Here is a 25,151-nt window from a genome sequence, read left to right as displayed (position 1 = left end):
TTATCTCTCTCTACATGGACTGTTCCAACAAACTGTGACTGTAGAGTTTTTCCTTGTCATCATCTAGGACAGTGGTTGGCAAACTCATTAGTCAACAGAGCCTAATATCAACAGTACAACAATTGAAATTTCTTTTGAGAGCCAAATTTTTAAAACTTAAATTTCTTCTAACACCATTTATTCAAAATAGAGTCGCCCAGGCCGGGGTATTTTGTGGAAACGCCATACTCAAGGGGCCAAAGAGCTGCACGTGGCTCCAGAGCCGCAGTTTGACAACCACGGATCTAGGGTAAAACAAGGTGGTAATCTCTCTGTCAATCAATGAGTTTATCATCCATCTATTCTGTCATCACAAATTTATGGAGAATCAACTGTATGCCAAGCATTATGGATAATGGGGATACAGAGATACAGAAAATATAGTCCTTCCTTTCAAGCCCACCAGTATATAGATTGTGAACAGATTTAACTTTCAGAGAAATACTCTTACATCCGTAATAGTCAGGAGAAATATAGATGGTAGGCAGGAGAGCAGTTGATGAATCTATACATTAGTCCAGATATGGAACAAAGATGTTCTGTACTACAATCATTTGTGGTATTTGGAAGAAAATACACAGTGAGCTGGTTTGCAGTCTTTCTTGTGTAGGTAGAAATGAAAACTGTGAGAGAAGATGATATTTTCCTTAGTTATAAAGGCAAGAGTTTAAGATGCTTTATAATTTTGCAGAAAGAAGGTTCTAATAAACGAGTATACCTTGCTACATGTTGGGCATCCATGACATAAATCGTGTCTCCAGCTGTTCCTTAGTGCAGGCGCTTTATCAAACCCACCTGCTTCCCCTTCCAAAAGTCCAAGAGGAAGGAGACCTACTACATCATGTAACTACTCACTTAAACAAAACAAGTTTCATGGAAAAAAATTATGAGGGTTTAGGTTATGTTAAAATGTTTCTTATAGGGCCACCTTAGAGATAATTTATACAAACTATAAAGTTTAGGGAAGTAACATTTTAAAAATGTCTATTGGCAAAGGCTACTTAAAGACTTGTGTTTTCAGTGATATGTAACACTTGTTTGGAAATCTATTATGCTGTGAATTCAGGTTTTAAGCAACTATTTTATACTAATTATAAAGATACTTTTTTAGTTGGGCCAGTGTGGCTCAGTGGTTGAGCATCGATCCATTCACTTCAAGGTCACTGGTTCCCTTCCCTGTCAGACAATTGATGTTTCTCTCTCTCTCTCTCTCTCTCTCTCTCTCTCTCTCTCTCTCTCTCTCTCTATATATATATATATATATATATATATATATATATATAGTCAATTAAAACATTTTTTTAAAAAAGGTATGTGTTTTAAAAAGACCTTTCACCTGGAGAATGAGTTAAGTAAAATAGGGTATCAAATAGGAACAGGGGGTTCAGTCGGATCCTGGCAGCAGCTGCAGTGGCTCTGGTCTTTCCAGGCGCTTCTTGCTATCTCCTTTAGTTTCCAGAAACATGGCCTCCAGTGTGGCTCTCTCTGATGGAGTCATCAAAATGTTCAATGACATGAAGGTGCCTAAGTCCTTGAAACCAGAGGAGATGAGGAAACATTAGAAAAGCAGTGCTCTTCTGCCTGAGTGAAGACAAGAAGAACATCATTCTGGAAGAGGGCAAGGAGATCCTGGTAGGTAATGTGGGCCAGACAATAGACAATCCCAAGCCATCGTCGTCAAGAAGCTGCTGGACAGAGACAGCCGCTACACCCTGTATGACACAACCTATGAGACTAGGGAGAGCAAGAAGGAGGACCTGGTGTTATCTTCTGGGCCCCTGAGTTTGCACCGCTTAAGAGGAAAGTGATCTATGCCAGCTCTAAGGATGCCACCAAGAAGAAGGTTACAGGGATCAAGCAGGAATTACAAGCAAAGTGCTATAAAAAGGTCAAGGACTGCTGTCCTCTGGCAGAGAACCTGGGGAGCAGTGCTATCATTTCCCTGGAGGGCAAGCTTTGTGAGCCCCTTCCAGCCCTCTGCCTGAAGTATCTGGCAGCCCCAGGCCTGCCTATCAGGGGTTGCAGGCTGCCCCTCTTCTGCCAGACCGTAGGGACTGGGAAGATCCCAGCAGAGGGAGGGCAATCCCTTCACCCAGTTGCCAAACAGCCCCCCAACCCCTGGACCTTCCTTCTCACTCCACCCCTTATGGCTCTGGCCTTCCCAAACTGCTTTTGGTCTTCTGATTCCTTTAGGATTGAAACAGACCACATGTCCCATCCTGCCTGTCCCCCCAACCCTCAGTACCCCAGTTATGGAGAGGGGCTGTATTTTTTTAATGACACCCCTACTTGCAACATGTTTCTCCCCTTTTCCATGCTGCCAATGTCTAATAGCAATACGATTCTGTGCTTGTCTGTTTAGTTATGTGTATAAATGGAATGTTATGAAGATAACACCTCCCCACTCTGCCTGGTTTCCCTCCCCTTTTCCACCTGGTCACAGCCACTAATGGAAGCAAGACCAGTAAGGGACTCTTAATAAAAATAAATAAATAAAGGAAGAAAAACAACAATAAAAAGCCTCGCTTAAAAAATAAAAATAAAAAAAGTCACAGGGATATTGGCATTTATTTTCTCTTTCTTTTATTTTTAAGTGAATGCATTGGACTGCAATTTACTCTGGTGGTGGAAGAGAAGGAGGGGATGGTACATGGCACAGGAGAGGATGAAGGGTACACTGAGGAGCATTCAAAGCCACTAATGTTTCTTTGCTTTAAAATTTGGTTCGTTTCTGTTCTGGTTTTTATAGCAACTGCTGCTTGATCTTAGTAAAGTTACCTTTCTTCTCTCACTTATCTAAACCACCCTCCACTTTTATCTGTTAGAATCAAGGGTTGGACTGAAATGTCCCCTTCCAGTTTTATGCAATATATTTTTAATTTATCATATTTTCTTTGAGGCATATATAAAGTATTTCAGAAAGTTGCTTTAGAAAGAACTCTGATGAAAAAAAATCCTTAATAACCTTCTTAATTTCTAACATTTTTCAAAGCACAAAGAGTACTTCCCTACCTGAAACTGAATTGCATGTTTGTTTGTTTGTACTAGTAATGACAATACTATTAATCCCAAGTGGTAGTGATGTTTACAATATCCATCCTATTTGCATTTATTTTCAAAGTTCATTGAACATATGCCTAATTATTATAATTGCTGGTTGGTGTTTTTCTAAAGCCAGAGTATATAAATATTTATTAACAAGTCCCTACTTAATTTTTTCCACTGGTCATTAATTCTAATTCTAGTTAAATTAAAACAAACCTACAGACTGTAGTATTTCTAATTCTTATTGATTCCTAATATTATCTTTTTTTTTTTTTTTTTTTTTTTTTTTTAGATTTGGCTTTTAAGAGCATTAGGAATCATACTGTGGCATTAGAAAGTACTATAGACCCCTCCAAGAGTCCTTTCATTTCTTTCTGTTCTCTGTTGACTTCATGCTTATTATTTACTAGAGGCCTGCTACATAATTCATGCACTGGTGGGGTCCCTTGGCCTGGCCTGCAATCCGAGACTCCTCTTAGGATGTTGGAGAGCACGTTTTGGCCAAATCCCTGCAGGCCAGGTCGAGGGACCCCACTGGTGCTCAAATCCAGGCGTCAGGCCTCTAGTATGTATATAAGATCTTTGGTTAATCTCTTTCCACCCTCCCCTTCCCACATTCCCTCTGAGATTCATCAGTCTGTTCCATGATTCTGTGCCTGTGGTTTATGCTCCTGCATTGAGCATCTGCCCCCTGGTGGCCAGTGCATGTCATAGCTACCAGATGGTCAGTTGATCTGCTGGTCATTTAGGCTTTTATATATATATAGACTGGAGGCCCAATGCATGAAAATCCATGCAAGAGTAGGCCTTACTCCAACTGCCAGCACAGGCTTCCCTCTGGCTCCTGGGACCCAGACTTTCCTCTTCTGGTTGGACAACCAGGACCTGGGCTTCCCTCCTCCGGCCACCCGCAGGTACCTGGGACCCTGGCTGGCTTCCCTCTGGCCCCGGCTGCATCATGAAGGATGTCCAGAATATGTCCAGTCTAATTAGCATATTACCCTTTTATTATTATAGATGGCAGAATGGAAGGTTCACAGTGAAGTTCTTGATTGTAATATATGAATATTAAGGGCATTGAAAATCTAAGTGCTCTTAAAATCCTTTGGAATTATGTCTGTCATATCAAAGGAAAAGTACTTGAGAACACTTGATGATAGTTATAAATAAGCACCAACATTCATTTGCCTCCAAAAGATTTTACTTCAAATTTTGTTTCTGCTTTTTTTTTTTTTTTTTGTAGTTAATCTTTAGAGTGAGAATAAGTGAGAGTGATAGAGAGATAGAAACATGGATGAAACATCATCAATAGGCTGCCTTTTGCATTTTCCCCACCAGGCGGGGACCAAGCCCACTGGGAACTGAACCAGCCACCTCTTGATTCATGGGTCAACTCTCAAACCACTGAGCAACACCAGCCAGGTGTGTTCTGCTTTTAATACCAGAAGATAACTTCTGAATCAGGATAGTAGATGAAGTGGGAAGAAACTCAGTGTGTGGGAAGCGGAGAGGAAAGAAAGTGGAAAGAGAAAATATAACTTGTGATTGGCATTATAACTAGCAAAACAGGTACACATTTGAAGATTATGGGTTGGATGTTGAGAGAAATTGATCATTTTCTTTTCCCAAGAGCCCTTGCAACTGAGTAATAAATGAATCATTGCTGGTGGGTGGAAGGAATGTTCTCATATATATTTTACTGAGAGCATTCTGTCTTTTTTAAAGAGCGTATATTGGTGAGGAGGGAGAAAGAGTCAGTCTTAATCCTAGGAAAAGTCAGACCAAATAAGAAATAAAATTAAGTTGAAAAAATAGTCACTGTCTCTTGGACTGCAGTACTTTCCTGTTTTTTAAATGTAGCTTTTACTTGGAGTTAATGGAATTTATTCATGCTCTCCGGTCTGAAAATACTTCCACATGAGCTGAAATTCTCAGTGGTACTGAACTGCATCAGCTTTTTAGTCTGAATTCATTCACTACTTAAGTATTTCTAGCAACAGGTTTTCTGGACATATTTATAGGTGTTGCATACCCATGGAATATTTTGTAAGAAATTCTTATTCGGAATTCCTATTCTATTTTGGTACTTAATACTCTGTGGTTACTTATTTGTTTGTGGTTAGGTGTTGTTCCTGTGTCTCTGAGACTCACCCCAGTTCCTGGCTCATAAGAGCCACTCAATAAATTTAAAGTTCTGAAAGTTTAAGGTCTCTTGCCAAAAAGAGGTTTTAAAGCTAACACCTTAATTTTAATGGAGAAAGGGAATGAGAAGCCCTTCCCATCCAGAACAGGTAATCCAATTCCAACCAGCAGCTATGTTTAAACAATGTGTCCATTTACACTTGAATGGCTACACCTTTTGATAGCCTAAGGGCAAGTTTACAAGTAAACAAGTTTGCTCTCAATTCCCAGGGCAGAAAAAAAAACCAAGGTTTAAAATTATTAGATTTTAAAATTTATTCTTAGAAGTGTAAAAGTTTATTAATTAAAAAAAAACAACAACAACAACAACAAAAAGGAGATTGAATAACCTGATGAACAATAATAGTGGTTCATTGTAGTAGAGTTAGCGATATGGGAGGGGAGTGGACTGACTGTTGGTGGGGGGGGGGGGAAGAGACTGAACATAAACTGTGCACCTAAGGATGAGGACAATGGGGGGTGGGGAGGAGGCAGAGGGTGGGGTGGGAACCTGGTGGAGGGGGGAAGAAATGAGGAACCTTTGTAATAATATGAACAATAAAGATTGATTTAAATAAATAAATAAATAAATAAATAAATAAATTTTATCATATGCAAAAAAAATGCAAATAAGTTGTTACTTCCTGGTATTTGGGGTATAAAATAAATGAAAAAAAAAAAGCAACTCAATAATAGTCAGCACTATTTTTGTGCAAAAGTGCAACTCAATAATAGTCAGTACTATTTTTGTGCAATGTAAGCATGTCTAGATTTCTACTCCTTCCTACCATAGATGGAATAAATTCGTTTTGTTAGTATTGGTGACCAAAAATCTATAAGATACATATTTTTTTTCTCATGAAAGTTAAATAAAAACACAAAAAACATACTAAATACCTACTATTTGTTAGATTCTGCCAGGGGTTATCCAATGAATAATTAATTTAAATCCTCATAGAAACTTTGAAACAGTGGTATTATCACCCTATTTTACAAATGAGAACAGATAAGGCTCAAAAACACGGTTAACTGTTCTTGGTCTTTAAATTTATCAATGCAAAAACAAGATAAGAATTACATGATCTTTTCAGACTAGGCTGAAACACAGCTATAGAAACAATCTGGAGTATGTGAGTGTGTGTTTATGGGGGTGTATGACAGCTTTCCTTTGTGAAGGTCCTTTAAGTGATTTTCTTGCATTGGGAGCCAGTTACCCAGTGAATCCCATTATAAATACTAATCCACTGTGCTAGAATAGAAAAGTGACCTTAGTGATGTCTTTCTGAGTAGTCTTTGAAGTCATCTCCCAATGTTGAACTTCTGTAATATCAGGGAGAAATTGATCAGATGCTAACTAACAGTACTGTAGACATTTTTATTTAAAAACATAAAATAATAAAAAGCCTTACCTCCCAGTTAGACTGTAGAGCATGCTGATATTTCTGAGAGAAATAATCTTGTTCATCTTTTTCCTCCCCATCATCATAATCTCAAAATTCTTGTTATTATTTCTTTTAATTTTTTACCTAATTGTAACCCCCCTCGATCCCACACAGATCTTTCTGTGCCTCTATTTTGTTTAAGACCTGCAAGTTCCCATAGACTACCAGACAAGCCTCCCATAACCCTGGCCTTCAATTTAAGATGGAGAGTGTGCTCAATCCTAGAACGACATCCTCTGCTCTCATGTCTATGGCTAGTGTGTGGCTACTTCCTACTACACATGTCCTAAAATCCAACCAAGGATTTCTCCTTACTCAAAACATCTGGCTCACCCACTTCAGTTGTTTTATTTATGTGACTAACTCAATCTAGAATGTATTCTATTCCCTCCTCAAATTGGAAAAATGCCTACATAGCTCTCAAATCCAATCTTAAATATAACTTTTTTCATTATTCCCTCTCTAGCACTTTCATAGAATTGTGTTGTTTTTTTAATCTTTATTGTTGAAGGTATTACTTAAGCCTCCCCTATTGGCCCCTTCTAGCCCACCCCTGCCTACTGCCCCAGGCCTTCACCACCATCTTGTTGGTGTCCATGGGTTATTCATATATGCATCCAAATTCTTTGGTTGATTTCTTCCTACCCACTACCTACCCACCCTCAACACTTAGTACAACTTTTCATTTGTATCAGTTTGCCTATTGTTCACCTTTCTTCTCCTCCTTTAAGGCAAAGCTCATGGATCATCTCCTTCAAAGGGTCTTTTCTATCTGGACAAATAGGTGTGTATATGTGTGTGTGTGTGTGTGTGTGTGTGTGTGTGTTGGGGTCTGGGAGTGGAGTTCTCTGTTCTCCTATAGATTCTGCAATTTCTTCTATAACAGCATCTTGTGCAGTCCTAAGAGTATATCATTTACTTTCCACCAAACCGGTGTATTTTCCTTACGAAGAGGTTTATGTCCTAACTCTAATATAGTTCCTAGTGAAAGATAACTAGATAATGAATATATCATATATCACTAAAGTCTGAGCCTTCACAATGTGCTTTATCTTAAAGGGACATTTACAGGCTATCTCAAATTCACCTCTTTTGGGTATCTTGTCTCTACTCAGTTTTTCCTGCAGAACTTAGCCAAAGTTTTGGATACAGTTGTTGGCTGACAATATTTGCGATGAAAATAAATCCAATGAGCTATAATAAAATAAGTCAATTTTTAAGACAACTAAATGGATTGCAGTAGAACCATTTTATGCCATGTTTCTTAATGATTTTTCATTTTACAAATAGTAATAGAAGTCTCTCAGAGGTTGAGTATTTCTTCAAAAGAGTGTCATAAACAAGACTTAAGAAATTTTTAGTCCCCTCACAACACACAATTCAACACAAACATTCATTGAAGGCAAATGCCATAATCTGTAATCAAGTATAATTTTAAAGAATTAGAGGATGCTTAAGCTAAAATAACAAAAATAAATAATTTATCAATGTAGAAACTATTTTTTCTTCTCCTAGCATCACCCACTGCTTTACTAAGTTTTATCATGACTAGCATTTTATTTACATAAGTAATTGCTATAATATTCCTCTAAAGTCACAAGTATTCACACTGGTTTTCTGCCTCATTGTTAGCAGAGTGCTTTTATGTGTATTTAGTCTTTGGAGGGCAGTGAGAGCTTATTCTACTTCTATTTCACAGAGGAGGAAAATGAATCTGAGGCCAAGTTAATCCAGAAAATTACCATGAATTTATCATAACAAAGGGCAAAGCTAGAATGGATTGATGCCTTCAAGTTATTTTGTTGAACTCATAATACATTTTTCCAATAAGTAATTGTCCAATTGTTTCTTCTCTACTAATGGGAGCATGGATACACAGTTCTGAGATCTGTATCCAATCTTTCTTTCTATTAATACTTGAGGTACTTAATATATCCTTTTACTATCATTGGCTTTTCCCCCAATAGAATCATTGGCATAGGGAACAGTTATTTTTTTTCTTATTTTATTGTTTTCTAACAACACTGTTTTGTTATCTGATCAACTTATAATTGTTCAACTTATAATTATTATCTTTAGATTATGTTTATTTTGGAAATATTTGGCTAAAAATTTGCTAACAAAGTTCACATGCAGAAATGAAAATGCAGGCTATCCTTTCAGGAAGTAAGTGGATTCCTTGATGGCAAATTGATTTTATTTTATCTCTCATCATTTTTTTCCTGTTGCATTGTGGGAAAAATTATGAGGCTGTGTCTAGTTTTGATAAGAAAATAATGCCATCAACTTATAATGTCTGAGATGAGAAAAGGAGGGAAAATAGCTATACATATGTCAGAAATGCATGGAGTAAAGGGTAATATTTGCTTGGATTTGTCTAGTGATTTTGTTTTGTTTTATTTTTCACAATTAAAATATATTGTATTTTCAGATGTTATAAAGAACATGTACTCATTCAACAAATTTAAAACAATAAAGGCCATATTTAGGAATAAAGCAGAAACACTTTTCTTTACTATGCTTTACAGTGAGATACTTACCTTTAATGCTTTAGGGACCATCCTTATGTAGTGCACTTTATCTATAACTAGAGGCACAGCGCATAAATTCATGGGGTTCCTAGGCCTGGCCAGTGATCAGGGCTGATTGGGACATGCAGGCTAGGGGGAGGAATTGGGGGAGGAAAGGCAGGAGGTTTGCTGCCATCCCTAAGGAAAGAGCTATTCCTCAGCCCCTCTGGGAAAGGAGACCTGTCCGCTGCCACACATTCCTGGTTCCCCATCTCAGCCCAAGTTCTAAAGGCCCCAGTGGGGTCAGGAGAGAAGGTGACAGTCACCAGACTAAGCACGGAAGGAACGAATGCCAGACGTCAATGCCACCATTGGTCCTCCACCACTGCGGGGTTCCCCACCTCATCCCTCCTCCTTCCCTTGCCACTGTGCCCCCACCTCAGTAAGTGGGCAGTGGGCCAATCAGGTCCTGCCTGCCAGGTGGAGGGAAAGGGGGAAGGACTATGGGAGGTTGGCTGGTGGGGGTGTAGGGGGAGTAGTGGGCTGGCCATAGGACATTGGCTGTGGGAGTGCACTGACTACCAGGAGGCAGCTCTTGCTTTGAGCATCTGCCCACAGGTGGTCAGTGCACCTCGTATCGACTCCACTGGTGGTCAGTGCACCTCGTATCGACTGGTTGTTCTGGTCATTCCAGTTGTTCAGTCTTAATGGTCACATATATATATATATATATATATATATATATACACACACACACACACATATATATATATTTACATATTTTAGAATATACACTTGAAATTATACAATTTAAATTTAAAAAAGTATCACATACATATTTATCTTGGATATAGTCATGTTTATTATTAAAATATCTTTGTATGTTTCTTGGTTTATTTTCTGATCCACTGCCAGCCTTTCTTCTTATTCCACTACTCCAATACAAAAGGCCTTGTGTAAGCCATGTTGATGCTATTTATCCATGCTGATGCAATCATATAAGGTGGGGCAAAAGTAGGTTTACAGTCATGAATATGCATACATAGTTTGTTTTTATATTATTATTTATTAATTATTATATCATTTTCAATATGAACAACTGTAAGCCTACTTCTGCCCCACTCTGAATACCACACTTACATAACTTATACATATATGTGGGTGTTTTTTGGTGATTATATGTTTTAAATGTGGTTGTCTTTTGCATCCCAATAGCTTGCTTTTTTTTCTTACTAGTAATTTAACAAAATAGACTGTCAGTTCTTCCAAATAAACTATACCCACTACTTTCTTTAAATTATTTCCAATAGTTTACACAGTACTATGATACCCAGTTTGTTATTCATCTTCTATAAGGCACTGGGTAATTATACCATATATTGTTTTTTGTTTTTACAACTTGTAGACTACAGTTGAGAGAGATTAAGAGAATTATTCAGGTAAGACAAGCACTAAATGATAAGGACAAAACTATCACCTGGATCTTTCTGTCCAAGACCCAATGCCTCTTCCACTCTGTAGCAAAGGCCACAGTTAAATACCCAAGGAAGCCCAAGGGAGAGGCTCTTCCTTATCAACTTCATAATTCACTCATCCAAGGCCATTGTCATGAAAACCGCCTTTTAAAGCGTTATTATACTCGTTTTCCAGAATATGGATTTGAGATAAAAGTTTTAGAACATGCCTAACCCCCAAGTTCCTACTTAGATAGAGGTAAGAACCAAGCCCAGTGAGTGGCAAATGACAAATCCTATAACTCTATATTATTACAATAATATATTAAACTTGGCTCTGAACATTATATAACCTTTCTTGTTAGTTACCTTAAAATATTTTTAAATACACTTTTGAGGACAGTGCCTTTTATTCTGTGATTATTTGTTGTTTATTACTAAATGGAGATTGGGGGAACAAATGCAAGAGAGATGGGGAAGATTTTCTCTGACACTTAGTGCCATAGGAGCAATTATGAGATGAGAGAGTACTATCCACTGTCACGCAGTACCTGTACGGGATAAAAGAATAAATATCTTGGGTCTAGAATTCACTGTACTGTATCTGAAAAAATTACATCTTAATCTGTTGCCTCCCAATGATGAAGGCAAGGATGAGTGGGACTATGGCAAAATCTTTATGCAACTGCAATAATGCCTTTTTTTTTTTTTTTACAATATATGAATAATGAAAAATAATACACATATGTTTTATATAATCCTGTCATGCACAGCGCAATAGGATTTCCTCAGACAAGTGGTAATCCTATGTTAATTTTTCAATGACATATTAAGATGTGTATGAGTGTGGGTGTGTGTGTCTAATACTGATAGGTATTTCTATGTGCATTGGTTGCATTTGGATTTGTGTGGGATTTATAAAACCCCAATAAATTAATAAATGGTAAGAGGTAAAATAAATAAAGTACTTTGGCAAGAAAAAAAACGTTCTGAACATCAGGATATAGATAATATAGACATATGTCACTATAGATTGTGTGCATTCCTTTTGACTAGCTGATTTAAGGAGTCATATGATATTTTAAAAACTATAAATAGCATGAATTGTACTCTATTGTATTTACTATTTATTATGAAGAGAATAATCTACTCTGTAAAGAATAGAACATTAGAACAAACTGTCCAGGTCTATAAAATAAAAGCAAAGCCAAGAATAAGCAACTGTGTTAGGCATTTTGACCATATAAGTAGGTCAGTAATGTGGTTTTTCAATTTATTGTTCTATCATCTCTCTATCTATCTAAATATGCAAATCCATGTCAACAGAAAGATTGAAGGTATTATGTATATATGCATGTACTATTTAAAACAATGATTACTCTGTTACTTTCTATATTTAGGCATTAAACTTGATGTTGTCACCTGCATTATCACGTTTGATGACCATGTGATCTATATGGACATCAATACTAATTCTGTCTTATTCAAAGACTCATCCTCTGCATTACAACTTAGGCTGTTGTTCTAAAAACCTTCATTACTATGTAACTGACTGCGGAGGTGAAATTTTTATGAATTATTCTAAACAATGGTGGGTCAGCCCTTTTAAGATGAAAATGTGCTATTAGTTGCAATTGATACCATTAGTAGTAGGCTAGATGTTTTATACAGCTCCAAATTAGTAGAAAAAATTGTAACATGAACCTCATATGCCACTATGTAGAAATAAATTATAAACAATTTTGCACAGGTCTCCACAGAAGCTGAAATAAATTGAATAATTTCAGGAAATGGAGTGGTTCAAGAGTGTACTCAGGACCTTAAAATATTTTCTTTAATATACTTTATTTAAAAAAGTATCCAAAATCCAAGGATTAAACATATATTGCTCTACATTTTCCATTAGACTTAAGTAATAAGGCTAATTTAAAAGGTTCCATTTATTGAACACTTAAAATGTGTTAAGTATTATTACAGTAGACACATGAGATATGTTATTTTAAAAATCCTCACACACTCACTGCTCAATGTGGTGTGCATTATTATCATCTTATAAACTCAGAGACTGATATTCAGAAAAGTTGACTTTCTCCAAGGAAACAAACTAGTAAATGGCATAGCCTAGATCAGATCTCATGTTTTTTTTAAAATCCAAACACTTTTGTATACTACAAGCTTTGCAATACCTTCCTTTACTATACCAAAACTTTAACTCAACAAAGACAGACCAAAATGAACAATCAAAGACATTTCTCTCCCATAATGTGTATGTGTGTGTGTGTGTGTGTGTGTGTGTGTGTGTGTGTGTGTAATGGAAGAGATGGGCTGGAGTTTACATCAGTTACCTTAATGGTCATATAAATCCTACATTTAAAAACGATCATATAGTCAATACTCTCATGCTATTTTTTCAGAATGTGATTGAAGCCTGGCATAATCCCATAAAGAGAAATAAAACCCACTTCTTAGATGAACAATCCAAAGCCAAATTTATTACTCACTAATACACAAACTCAGATGTAGGAACAGAATGGAGGTCTTGGGTCCCTTAAACTAATATTTTGATACTTCACAGCAATACATTTTACTAGTTGTACTGGTTAATAATGATGGGTTTTGTAATCAAAACCTGATGATTTCAAGAGAAACATAAAAAGTGCATTATTCAAAGTAATGTGCATCACTAGCTACATATTTTCCCCATCTTTCAGGTAATTTGTGGATACCGTCCCTATAGAACTTTTCTTTTTTTGAGGCAAACCATTCAGAGATCCAGTTTTCGACTTCTATGTACATTCTGAAGTGCTGCTGGGAAAGTGCATGTGTCATCGATCCGAAGGACCAAGGTCTGGTGAATACAGCAGGTGGGTTAATACTACTTCCCAGGCAAAATCTTTTAATATTTCTTCCACTGGTTTTGAAGTGTGTGATGGTGTGTTATCATGAAGCACAAATTACTTTGCCATGCCTTCTGGTAATTTTGGTAGTTTTACAATCAAAGTATGATTCAAAATTGATTATTTGTAGTTGGTAGTAACCAGTATTAATGGTTACACCTGGTTTTAGAAGCTCATAATACACCACACCTTCCTGATCCCACCAAATGCAGAGCATTGTCTCCTCTTCTAAGGGGTTTGGCCTTGCAGTTTATGCTAATGGTTGACCTGGACCAACCCATGATTTTGTGAATTTGAGATTCTCAAAATAAATCCACTTTTCATGGCCAGTCACAATTTGATGCAAAAAAGACTTTCTTTCATGCCACTGAAATAACATTTTACTGATGACTTTTCGGTTTTTCGTTTGTCTTCCATTCAGTTGATATGGCACCCATTTGCTTTCTTTTAAAATCTTTCTCATTGCTTGTAAGTGATCAGAAATTGTTTGCTGAGGAATGTTTAATCTTTCTGTATGTTGTTTTTTGAGTTTGACACATATCTTTGTCCAATAATGCTTGCAATTTTTGGTCTTCAAACTTTTTTGGTTGACTGGATGTTCTTTGTCTTTCACATCAAAATTGTCACTTATAAAGCATTTAAACCAGCGTTCACAAGTATCTTGAGATGGAGATGTTCACCATAAGCTTCCCGAAGTATATGATAACTTTTCTTCAAAATAAAATAACGAATTAAAACTTTCCGCAAATGCTCTTTTTTTTGGCACTAAATTTGACATTTTTAAGCATAAAAATATCTATGATGTTAACACTTTCACCAAATTTGACAAATGAAGTTTTGAAGCTTGCTGTCAATACAACAAAAATAGCATACATAGCAAATCACATATATATCAATATATGTATAACTCCATCTGTTGAAAAAATCCACATTATTAACTGGTACACCTAGCAAATTTGGTTAATCAATAGTTATTATTTTGGGTATTATTAACATATATGATTATTGTTGATCTACTGAAAGATCTTTTGATTAGTTATCTAAATATCAGAGCTTAGTTACAAGAATTTTCAAGGATTTTAATCATCCTAGAACCCTGAAACTAGCAGCAAAATAATGACTTTGTTCAATCTACAATATATATTTGACAGATGAAGAAACTAAGGAATGTTCAGAAAAAAAGATTCTTTAATATTTTACTCATATTTTACCCTGCCTAGTGTTCTAGTTCCATCTTGCCAGGGCCAGCCTAATGGTTGAACCAGGCTGAAGTAGTGAGGTGGGAATTAAGAAGTAAAAGAAAGATGGGAAAGTAGGATCGGGAGGGTTGTGAGTCATTGACTGGCTGCAGCAGCTTTATTAACTGTGTAATGTTTTTTTATATACAAATACTTGAATGGGAGGTCTTTCAAGGGAAATGTATCCTTTGTTCTTAATCTCTAAGGGAGAGACAGAGCAGAAGGAAAAATGCTTGATACAGCAAATTTTAGTAAACAGTTACTGACTTCTTGGTAAGCCATGAAACGTTGCTTTCATTTTACAAAGGTTGCTCTCATTTCACTGATAATTGCCATCCAAACAAATCTGGGAAAACTGTGTGAGTAGGGGGGCTAATTCTTGCTAGCCCCTTCTGGTACAAGGACTGTGTCAGCTTACACCCAGTCTCCAACACCATTCTCCCACTTTCTCATTCATACAACTCAAGTCTTCTGAAATACAATAACTCATACAGTTATCATTCCACATGGCCCTTGTTCTTTCTCCTCTTCCCCAGTATTCAATCTAGTTCTCTTTCTAGGCTTTCCTTATCTCCTGCAGAACCTCACCTCCATCTACCTCCCCATGATGCCACATTTTCCCATAACATCTTGTATTGGCCATAACCATAACATCTTTCAGACTAATTTTTTAGTCTCTAATTGTATGGCTTAATTTTTTTGTATCTGTATCTTTTTACTTTTTTATTTTTTAATTTTTTTTTTGTATTTTATTGATTTTTTTACAGAAAGGAAGAAAGAGGGATAGAGAGTTAGAAACATCGCTGAGAGAGAATCATTGATCGGCTGCCTCTTGCACGCCCCCTACTGGGGATGTGCCCACAACCAAGGTACATGCCCCTGACCGGAATCGAACCTGGGACCTTTCAGTCTGTAGGTCGACGCTCTACAAATGAGCCAAACTGGTTTCGGCATCTTTTTACTTTTTTTATTCCACACCAAATACTGTGTAGTTACTATATTAGATAAATATATAGCTCTATCACAGCATTTAGCAAATGAAGCAATAAAAGTACAAGAGAGGTATATTAATTTCCTATAGGGTTTCTATAACAACATAATACAAACATTATAGTTTTAAACAACAGAAATGTATTTTATTACAGTTCAGGAGACCAGAAGCCTCAAATCAAGATGTTAGTGAGGTTTATTCCCCTTGGTGGCTCTGAGAGAGGTATTTCCTATGCCCCTTTCCCAGCTTCTGGTGGTTGCCAGCCATCTTTGGTGTTCTTTGACTTCTAGGCACATCAGGCCAATTTCTGTCTTTGTATTTATATGACCTTCTTCTCTGTATTTCTCAGTGTTCCTGCCTCTTGATATAAACCTACAACTGAAATAAAGCCCACCTTAAACCCTGGATGACTTTATTCCAGGATGGTTAACTAAGTGCATTAACAAATATCCTATCTATACGTATAAAAGGCTAAGTGTCCTTCTGACTGTCTGACCAGTATCTATGATATTCACTGACTACCAGGGGGCAGATGCTCAATACAGAAGCTGCCATGATGTGCACTGGCCAGCAACATGGATCTGGTGCTGACAAACAAACACTTGGTTTCCCCAAAGTGGAAGATAACACCCATCACCACCCCAGAGCAACACCCCACCAAATTGTAGCCAGTACTGCCAGGACACCATAGCTCTAAGTGCAGCCCATAGCCCAGCCCAGCCAGGATATAATGGCTGTGAGTGCCAGATAATGACATCACATAGCAAAGCCCAGCTTCCTCTCCCTATTGACTAGCCTTCTTAGAATTTCGTCAGCCCAGGAACATGACTTGCTTTATAGTCAGATGCAAACATTTTACACTTTAACCAAATATCTGTGAAGCATTTCCCTGTGCCTTATCTCGTTTGATTCTCACAGAAGTCCTGGAGTAGTTAGATAGAAGTCTCGATAGAATCCTATTTTCTTTTCATTAGCCAGAAAATGGAGATTTAGGAAGTTTAGAAACTTGACCCAACTAAAAAGAAGTAAGAAATGGTGAAAATTGAAAATGACTTCAGGTTTTCTCACTGCACAGAATATAGTCAAACAGTTAAATATTTCACTCTTTGTTTTCCCTGTGTGATCTACAATAATAATCTGCTTCATGTTGATATTTACTGCTGTGTTGCTCACAATTACTTGAAAGTGAAATTGGGGTGCTTCACTGGTTCACTGGGCTGGAAAAAATAGCTAAATAAGAAAGGAGGTTTAATTAAGCATATATATATATATATATATATATATATATATATATATATATATATATTCTCTTACTGGCACCAATAGCACACATGTGTTTTCATCTGTTATTGTTGATCATGAATTTGGTTGACACTTCTATTATAGAGAAAGTGAAAATAGGAATATTAAACTTTTTTTTTTTTCTGAAACTGGTTTAGCTCAGTGGATAAGAGCAGCAGCCTGTGGACTGAAAGGTCCCAGGTTCGATTATGGTCCAGAGCATGTGTCTTGGTTGCAGGCACATCCCCACAAGGAGGTGTGCAGGAGGTAGCTGATTGATGATTCTCTCATGGATGTTTCTAAATCTCTATCCCCCTCCCTTCCTCTTTGCAAAAAAAATCAATAAAATATTTTTTTAAAATATTTTTTCTAATTAATTTACTTTCAATGTGCACAAATTAATACACCAGGCCTTTAGTTTCTAGATAAGATCACATTATGGTTCTGGTTATAGATGAATTTTGGGAACAGTACTCAACCTACTACAGAGTCATAAATGGTTTTCCTAGCTACTTTGTTTATGACAGAGCTGAGACTAGAAATTCCTAATCCCATAGGACAAATTATCTCTTAAATGATTAATAAGTTTGATTTAGTAATTGAAAATCATCAACCTGTTCGCTTTGATTTAGGGATTTGAAAGACAGAGACCCTCTTCCACAAATACAGGAGCTGCCATAGTCTTATTTTCTGAAAGAAAATAATAGCATTAACTACTTTAAAAAATATATATATATTTTATTGATTTTTTTACAGAGTGGAAGGGAGAGGGGTAGAGAGTTAGAAACACCGATGAAAGAGAAACATCAATCAGCTGCCTCTTGCACACCCCCCACTGAGGATATGCCCGCAACCAAGGCACATGCCCTTGACCGGAATCGAACCTGGAACCTTTCAGACCACAGGCCGATGTTCTATCCACTGAGCCAAACCAGTTTCTGCAATAGCATTAACTTCTGATGCCTCTACCTATATTTAGTTTTCAACCATCTTCCTTGGATGGGAAAGCTTATAATTAACTTGGCATTTTAGGAGAAAGATGGATTGAGCTAGAGGTGAATCATGCTCTGGAGGTTATGTAAGGCTATATGTATCTCTTAATACTTCTAATTTTCTAGGGTTGTAATTACCTCAAAATAGATAAAAATATTTTTCAGGGAACATTTTTTTTTTCTTTCCTATAAAGAGAAGCTTTTTCTTCCCCAGACTGTTTGCTATGCCATGAAACTTGGCATTAGCCTTTAATCTTCCCTCTTTTCTATTTTTTTCTTGAAAACAGAAATATAGAAACTGAGTCCATCTTGAAATTGTTCTTTCCATACTGAAGAAAATGTTCCCAAAACAAGTCAACAGATCAAATAAGCCACCACAGGTTATAATACTTTTAAATTGCTCTTGATTCATATTTTGTTTTGTTTTGTTTTCTTATAATTAAATTTATTCTCCCAAATTTCTGGTCACTTTGAATTTGCACTTACACTAGTTTCATCTTTTATCAGAAATATATACTATACGTATTCTTATACTCATTTTACAGATGAAGAAAGTAGGGTTCAGAGAGTTACACTGTCTATTCACAATAGCATCATTAGTAAGTAGCAGTGCTGAAATTCCATCAAGTTCCTCAGATTTCTAGGTCCAAGTTATTTTCTAATATTCTTGTCTATGTTGAGCTCATTTCATTTACAAGCTTCATTTAGAAATCTTGATTCTTCTAAAATTATCTATTATGATAAGCTAAGAACAACCAGGAGGAGGTGAGAATCAGTGTTGTGATATCCTTGCTGCTCCATTCATGGACCTTAGACTGTTCCTCAACCTAACATAAGGATTGTTGATAACATAAATTACATGGATACCTGCCAAAAATATTTTGAAGAGGATTATTTTTTCCTCAGCGAGAGGACAGAAGGAGATTTTTTATTTACTGGGTCAAATTGATCATTGAAAAATAATTTATATTAGTTGCATAGACTTGATTAGAAATTTAAGAAAAATATATTTATTCTATTTTTATAGAGATTTTAGCTAAAATAATGTATTGATTAGAACAGAAATCTTGTGAAATAGACAAAATTTAGTTCAATATTCAGATCATTAGACTGAGTGTTTCCTTTTTCAGCAATATTTTAATTTTAAATTAACTTCCTAATATTTAGATACAAGTCATTCATTCATTAGTATCCAAGTGTAAGAAGGATTTTGTTTAGGGTAGAAGTCTCTTAAAAGATAATAAACTGTGGCTGCTTAAATAGCCTGACTGTCATTATGGCTTCTGATTATATTGGTAATAAAATAAGTTAAAAAAAAAAGAGGAAAATAAAAAGAATGGAAGGGAAAGAAAGCAAAAAGAGGGAAAATAAGAAAATAAAATGGGAAAAGAGGGAAGGAAAATGGTGAACCAACAAATTTGTAAACAAAGATTCAGTAAATAAGTCATTCACTTGACAAGTTTATCACTATATATGCCAGATAAATATTTCTTTCTATAGGCCAGATATGGGGTTAGAAAGATGTGATGTAATGATTAACATAAAATTCTCTCTTCTCTTGCTTCACAAACATAATGAAACATCTACAATTTCTGAGAAATCACATTAGAATGGTCCTATTACTATAATACATGCTTTGTTTTCTAAATTCTGTCCTCGGTTAAATAAATACAGAAATAGTAGACACAGTCTGGTTTTACTTCTAGGTCTTCCTCATATCCCAAGTCTGCTGTTCTTTTAACTCTACTATTTCTTCTAACACAATGATTCTTAACTGGGGATGACTTTTGCCCCTCAAGGATATTTGGCAATGTCTGGTGACATATGATTGTCACAACAAGGGGTGTGTATGCCATTGGCATGTAGTCAACAGAACCAGGGATGTCACTAAACATGCTATAATGCACAGGATAGCCCTACAACAGTGACTTACCAGCCTCAAATATATGATTAACAAAAATAAATTAAAAAGAAAATTATATTTTGTTAATGTATATTTTATGATAACTGGAGCATTATACCATTACCCAATCAGCATATGTTAGATTTAAGAAAAAGCTGATAGTACATAGCAATACTATGTGTGGCTTCTGTTTTAAGTTTTTCTCCTATAGGTCACATATCCCAGGGGCCAGCATGTATCAGATCCACAATAAACATTTGCTGAATTAAAAACATATTGTTGGATAAATTATTACTAATTTTTATTGAATATCTACTATCCTTCAGCCAATTTACCGTGTTTCCCCGAAAATAAGACATTCTCTGAAAATAAGACCTACTTATAGGTTTCCTTCTGAGTGAAATATAAGGCATCCCCCAGAAAATAAGGCTCCCCCTAGGCTAAACATGAGAGATTTGGTCCACTGATTCTGAAAGAAATAGAGGCACAAGAAATTCACCAGGAAATTCAGGAATTGGATTGTTATGATGATGTTCCAGAAGATGACATGATTGTCATTGAATAAATGAGTAAATTCTTGATACTGTAGGATTCACAGTTTGACTGGTTTGTGTTGACAACTACCTTACTACCATACCGTATACAGGTAAAAAATTTCCTTTATTTTCATTTAACAATAAATGTGTGCCATATTCTTCTTCATGGAAAAATAAGACATCCCCTGAAAATAAGACCTAGCGCATCTTTGGAAGCAAAAATTAATATAAGAAACTGTCTTATTTTCAGGGAAACAGAGTAGATACATAACTTTTAATCTTGGTAATAATCCTCAAAGAAGGTTATCATCTTCTCTTTTAAATTTAGTTTTGAGAGGGCAGGGCGGGGCAAGGATGAGCTCCCGATTGTGCCCCGCAGGGCGGAGTTATCCCTAGCCCTCACCCAACCAATCAGGGTTAGCCGAGGCAGTGACATCACCATTGACTGGAGTAAAACCCCTGGACTGGGAGAAGTTCACTCTCTCTTCTGCCATGCTGCCAGCGTGGGTGGGAGGGGCCCACGCTAGCATGGAGAAGGCTCTTTTGTTTATTGCATCGGACTTGGCTCCCTGGTGGTCCTTGGGGATCACGAAGTCTGGGCATAACAGTTTCATATCCCTAAAATTGGCTAAGTTTGGCTTGGAATCCCTCCAAAACTTTGGAAACTGATAAAAGAGTTCCTGCTAATTTCCTGGAAGCTTACCTTGTGTCTATTAGTCATTATAAAAAGAAATTGTTCTACCAAGAGAATGTAGAAAGTTGTGAAACATTGATGATCTGTTTTTACTAAAATGTATGCATTTACTAACATATAAATGTTGGTAACTTTTGCAATTTACATAAAATGGAACTTTCACCATATACACCTCCTTAGAGTATGTCTCCATTGTGATTTAGGCTCAGGGCCTGCCCTAAGAGGATTGTTAATAAAACAGACAAACTGTCACAGCTTCTGATACACTGCTTTTAAAAATAAGTTTCCCATTTGCCAAGCTTTTATTTATTCGATGTTCACTTATTTCTTTTTATTAAATTTGAAAGTAAAACATGAATATAATAAGACAATGTAACTTCAGCTTCTTACAGAAATGCCTTCAATGAATTAGGTCAATGTGCTTGTGTGCCTGTGAGTGTTTGTTCACATATGCTAAATAAGGATTTACTTGAACAATATCTTAGTAAATTAAAAAAAAAACTTACAGGAGAATATTATTGCTTATTTTATCAGGTAATTCTTAATTGTGTGGAACATAGAGGCTAAGGGTGGTTATTTATATGTATTAAATACCAACTCTTTACCAGATTTTGTTCTGGTAATTTGGTATATTGTCTGTTTTCATCATTTTAACAAACATGTATTTAGTATTTCACTCAGCTTTCAAGGTAAAGTTATAAAGACTAGGAAATAAGCATATAAAAATAGGTTGAACTTCACCATAAGTGATATGAATGCACATTACCATGACAATGACATGACGTATCTTATCCACCAGATTTGGAGAAATTAAAATATCAAACTGTAGGCTGAAAGGTGGAACAATGGTCTGCTACTCAAAATGTAAATTAGCATTGTTGTTCTGGAAAACAATTTGAAATTGCTAAAATATTTAAAAATGCACATGCTGCATAAACATTTTTATTTGTGTTTTGTTAATTTAGGATTGTGATTAATCCAATATGAGCCCCTAATGTTTATTGAGACAGGTTGGGGGTGATAGGGCACCATATACTTTTGATACAATAATAGACTTCCAAAGTATTTACCCTAGAAACAAACTCACACATTTAAGGAACATGGGTAAGAATGTTCATGGAAGCATTTTTGTTGGTAAATGCAAAACAAAACAACATGGGGGCGGGGGGAGGTAGAAACCCAAATAGTTATTGCAGTAAAATGGTTAAATAAATTTCCTCATAGTTATACAACATAATATTATAGAGTAATGGAAATCACTGAACTATAGCTAAATGTATTCAAAGGCATGAATCTCAAATGTGAAGTTGAGTTTAAAGAGGCAATTTGTAGAAAAATGCATTCAGTATGATTACATATATATGAATTTCAAAAATGAGAACAATTAATATCTTATTTAGAAATAAAGAGACATAAGTGAAAACTCGAAAGTACCATAATAAAGCTACTCTACAAATTCAAGAGCTTGATTATTTCTGAGAGTGGGTGAAGAGAAAGGAATGGATCCCAGGAGAGACCTCTAGGGCTCTCCTAATTAATGGTCATATTTTATCTCTAAATGTGGATATACATGAATTTATTTCTTGTTTTTTTTTTTCTTTTTGCATGTATTTCATATATTATTTTAAATAAATTAAATGATTAAATGTTAGATATATAAGTTATTTTTAATCTTAGGAGGGTTAAGTAACCTGTCCAAGTATATTTGAAAGAAGGCCTCATTCAGGACTGTGTGACACAAAGCCCATGTTTTTGCATTTCATTTTTGGCACAGCGGAAGGCAAAATTCTTCTAGTTTAGGCCCCAAGGAGAAGTGGCTTCTTCTGATTATCATATTATTGAGTTTTGTGAGTGAAGGCTCTGACCCACCAAGTATTTTATTTCATTAACTTAGCTGCGAGAATATTTATTCCAATGTAAATGTCCAGCTACAGTAATTGACTTATTGTACCATAAATACACTTGATCCATATATGATCCTTCTTATATAGGCTGCTGATTCCTCACCTTTAAAAGTGCTTTATTATAGCAGTCCTTTTTCATATATAGCTTATTAGTAAGTGAGCTATTTTTTTTCTTCTTATAGTACTGAATAAGAAGTTTGTCATGAGAAAACAAATGAATAGAAACATTACATTTTGGTAAAGATCTAAATTATTACTTTTAAGGCAGATTCCAGTAGGTTTCTTTCCTTCTTTCCTTCCTTCTTCCTTCCTCCCTTCCTTTCTCCATTCTCTTTTTTTTCTTAATCTTCCTAACCCTCTGGGTTTATTATGTTTCTAAAACCAATGAGTTTTATTATTATTATTATTATTATTATTATTATTATAGCAAAATAATCAACAGATTGAAGAGACAACCTACGGAGTGGGGAAAAATATTTGCAAACCATACATCTGATAAGGCGTTTAGTATCACTAATCATAAGAGTAATGTGATTTAAAGCTACAATGAGATATCTGCTCACATTTGTTCGAATGGCTATTATAAAAAAGACAAAGGCAAAATGTGTTGGTGAGGACATAAAGAAAAGAGAACCTGCCCAGTTGGCATTGATAAGTTGTTGAGCATTAACCTATGAAGCAGGAGGTAACAGTTAGATTCCCTATCGGGCACATGCCCAAGTTGTGGGATTAATCCCCAGTGTGGAGCATTCAGGAGGCAGCCATGAATGCTTCTCTCTCATCATTGATGTCTCTCTCTCTTCCTCTCTAAAATCAATAAAATCTATTTTTTTAGAAAGGAAAAGAGAACCTGGAGTTCCAGTCAAGGTGTTGGCCTAGGTCAGTGGTTGGCAAACTGCGGCTCGCAAGCCACATGCAGCTCTTTGGCCCCTTGAGTGTGACTCTTCCAAAAAATACCACATGCAGGCATGCACAGTGTGATTGAATCTTCGTGGCCTACATGCAGAAGTTGATTTTTGGCTCTTAAAAGAAATTTCAATCTTTGTACTTTTGATATTTTGGCTCTTTTGACAAATGAGTTTGCCACGTACTGGCCTAAATAAATAGTGTTAGGATATTCCCACAACCACATCAAAATTACAACTAACTTAGAGAATCATCATTCAAAACTGACTGAATCCAGCTGAACAGAAGTACTATAAATCTATGTGTATAAAAGGCTAAGTGACCATCTTACTGGCTAACCGGCTGGTATGTATGATGACACACCCTGACCACCAGGGAGGAGACATTCAATGAAGGAGCAGCAGAACTGTGGTGACTTGACAGTGGTAGTTCTCAGGTTATGCACCCTGGAACAGAAATGATGGAGCCCAGTTGTTTTTATATCATTTTTATATCATGTCTTTGTTGTTCTTATATCATGTTGTTATTCTTTATTTATTAATCAATTTATATATTCTTTACATATACATTTTACTAATGTTCTTTCATCTGAAACACTTATAGAGAAAGGATGAACAGCAATATTAAAATATTTATTTTAATTAATTTCCTTTCAGTGTGCACGAATCCATGCACTGGGCCATTAGTAAGGATACAAAGAAAAAAGCATAGAGAAAATCAGAAAATCTCTAATATCCTAAACAAACAAACAAAAAAATATATGTTTTTTTTTTGTTGTTGTTTGTTTTTTTTAAAGAGAAGACACATTAAGAATAGTAAAATTGCTTTTCTGGGTGTGGAGCTAAAATATATATGAGGCCTAGATGTTATCTCTAGGGAGGAAAGGTCACAGGGTCCAAACCACATGACCAGCAATATGCTAGGGTAGGAAAGTCACCCTGGGGTTAAGGTCCCACCTTATAATTGCCCTTTGCTAGGCATCCAGAACTTTCCACCCTGGTGATCTTTTGTACATGGCCCTTTGCTCTGCTTATGTCTTTCTAACTGCCTACCACAGACCCATAAGGCCTTACTTGGACTCACTTGTTTTGTGCTCCAGCACTGTGGCAGCAGCTCAAAAGGCCTGGACCAGTGACAT

At 36.1% G+C, this 25,151-nt stretch overlaps 1 pseudogene; it reads left to right on the top strand.

The window, feature by feature from the left end:
* The first annotated feature begins 1,422 nt into the window (after window positions 1–1,422).
* On the top strand, window positions 1,423–2,227 carry LOC118712874 (annotated as a pseudogene).
* Window positions 2,228–25,151: the final 22,924 nt, after the last annotated feature.

This window comes from Pipistrellus kuhlii, unplaced genomic scaffold, assembly GCF_014108245.1.
Source record: "Pipistrellus kuhlii isolate mPipKuh1 unplaced genomic scaffold, mPipKuh1.p scaffold_m20_p_9, whole genome shotgun sequence".
NCBI lineage: Eukaryota > Metazoa > Chordata > Mammalia > Chiroptera > Vespertilionidae > Pipistrellus > Pipistrellus kuhlii.
The sequence above is the reverse complement of the archived record's forward strand: the minus strand, read 5'-3'. Positions and strand labels throughout refer to the sequence as shown.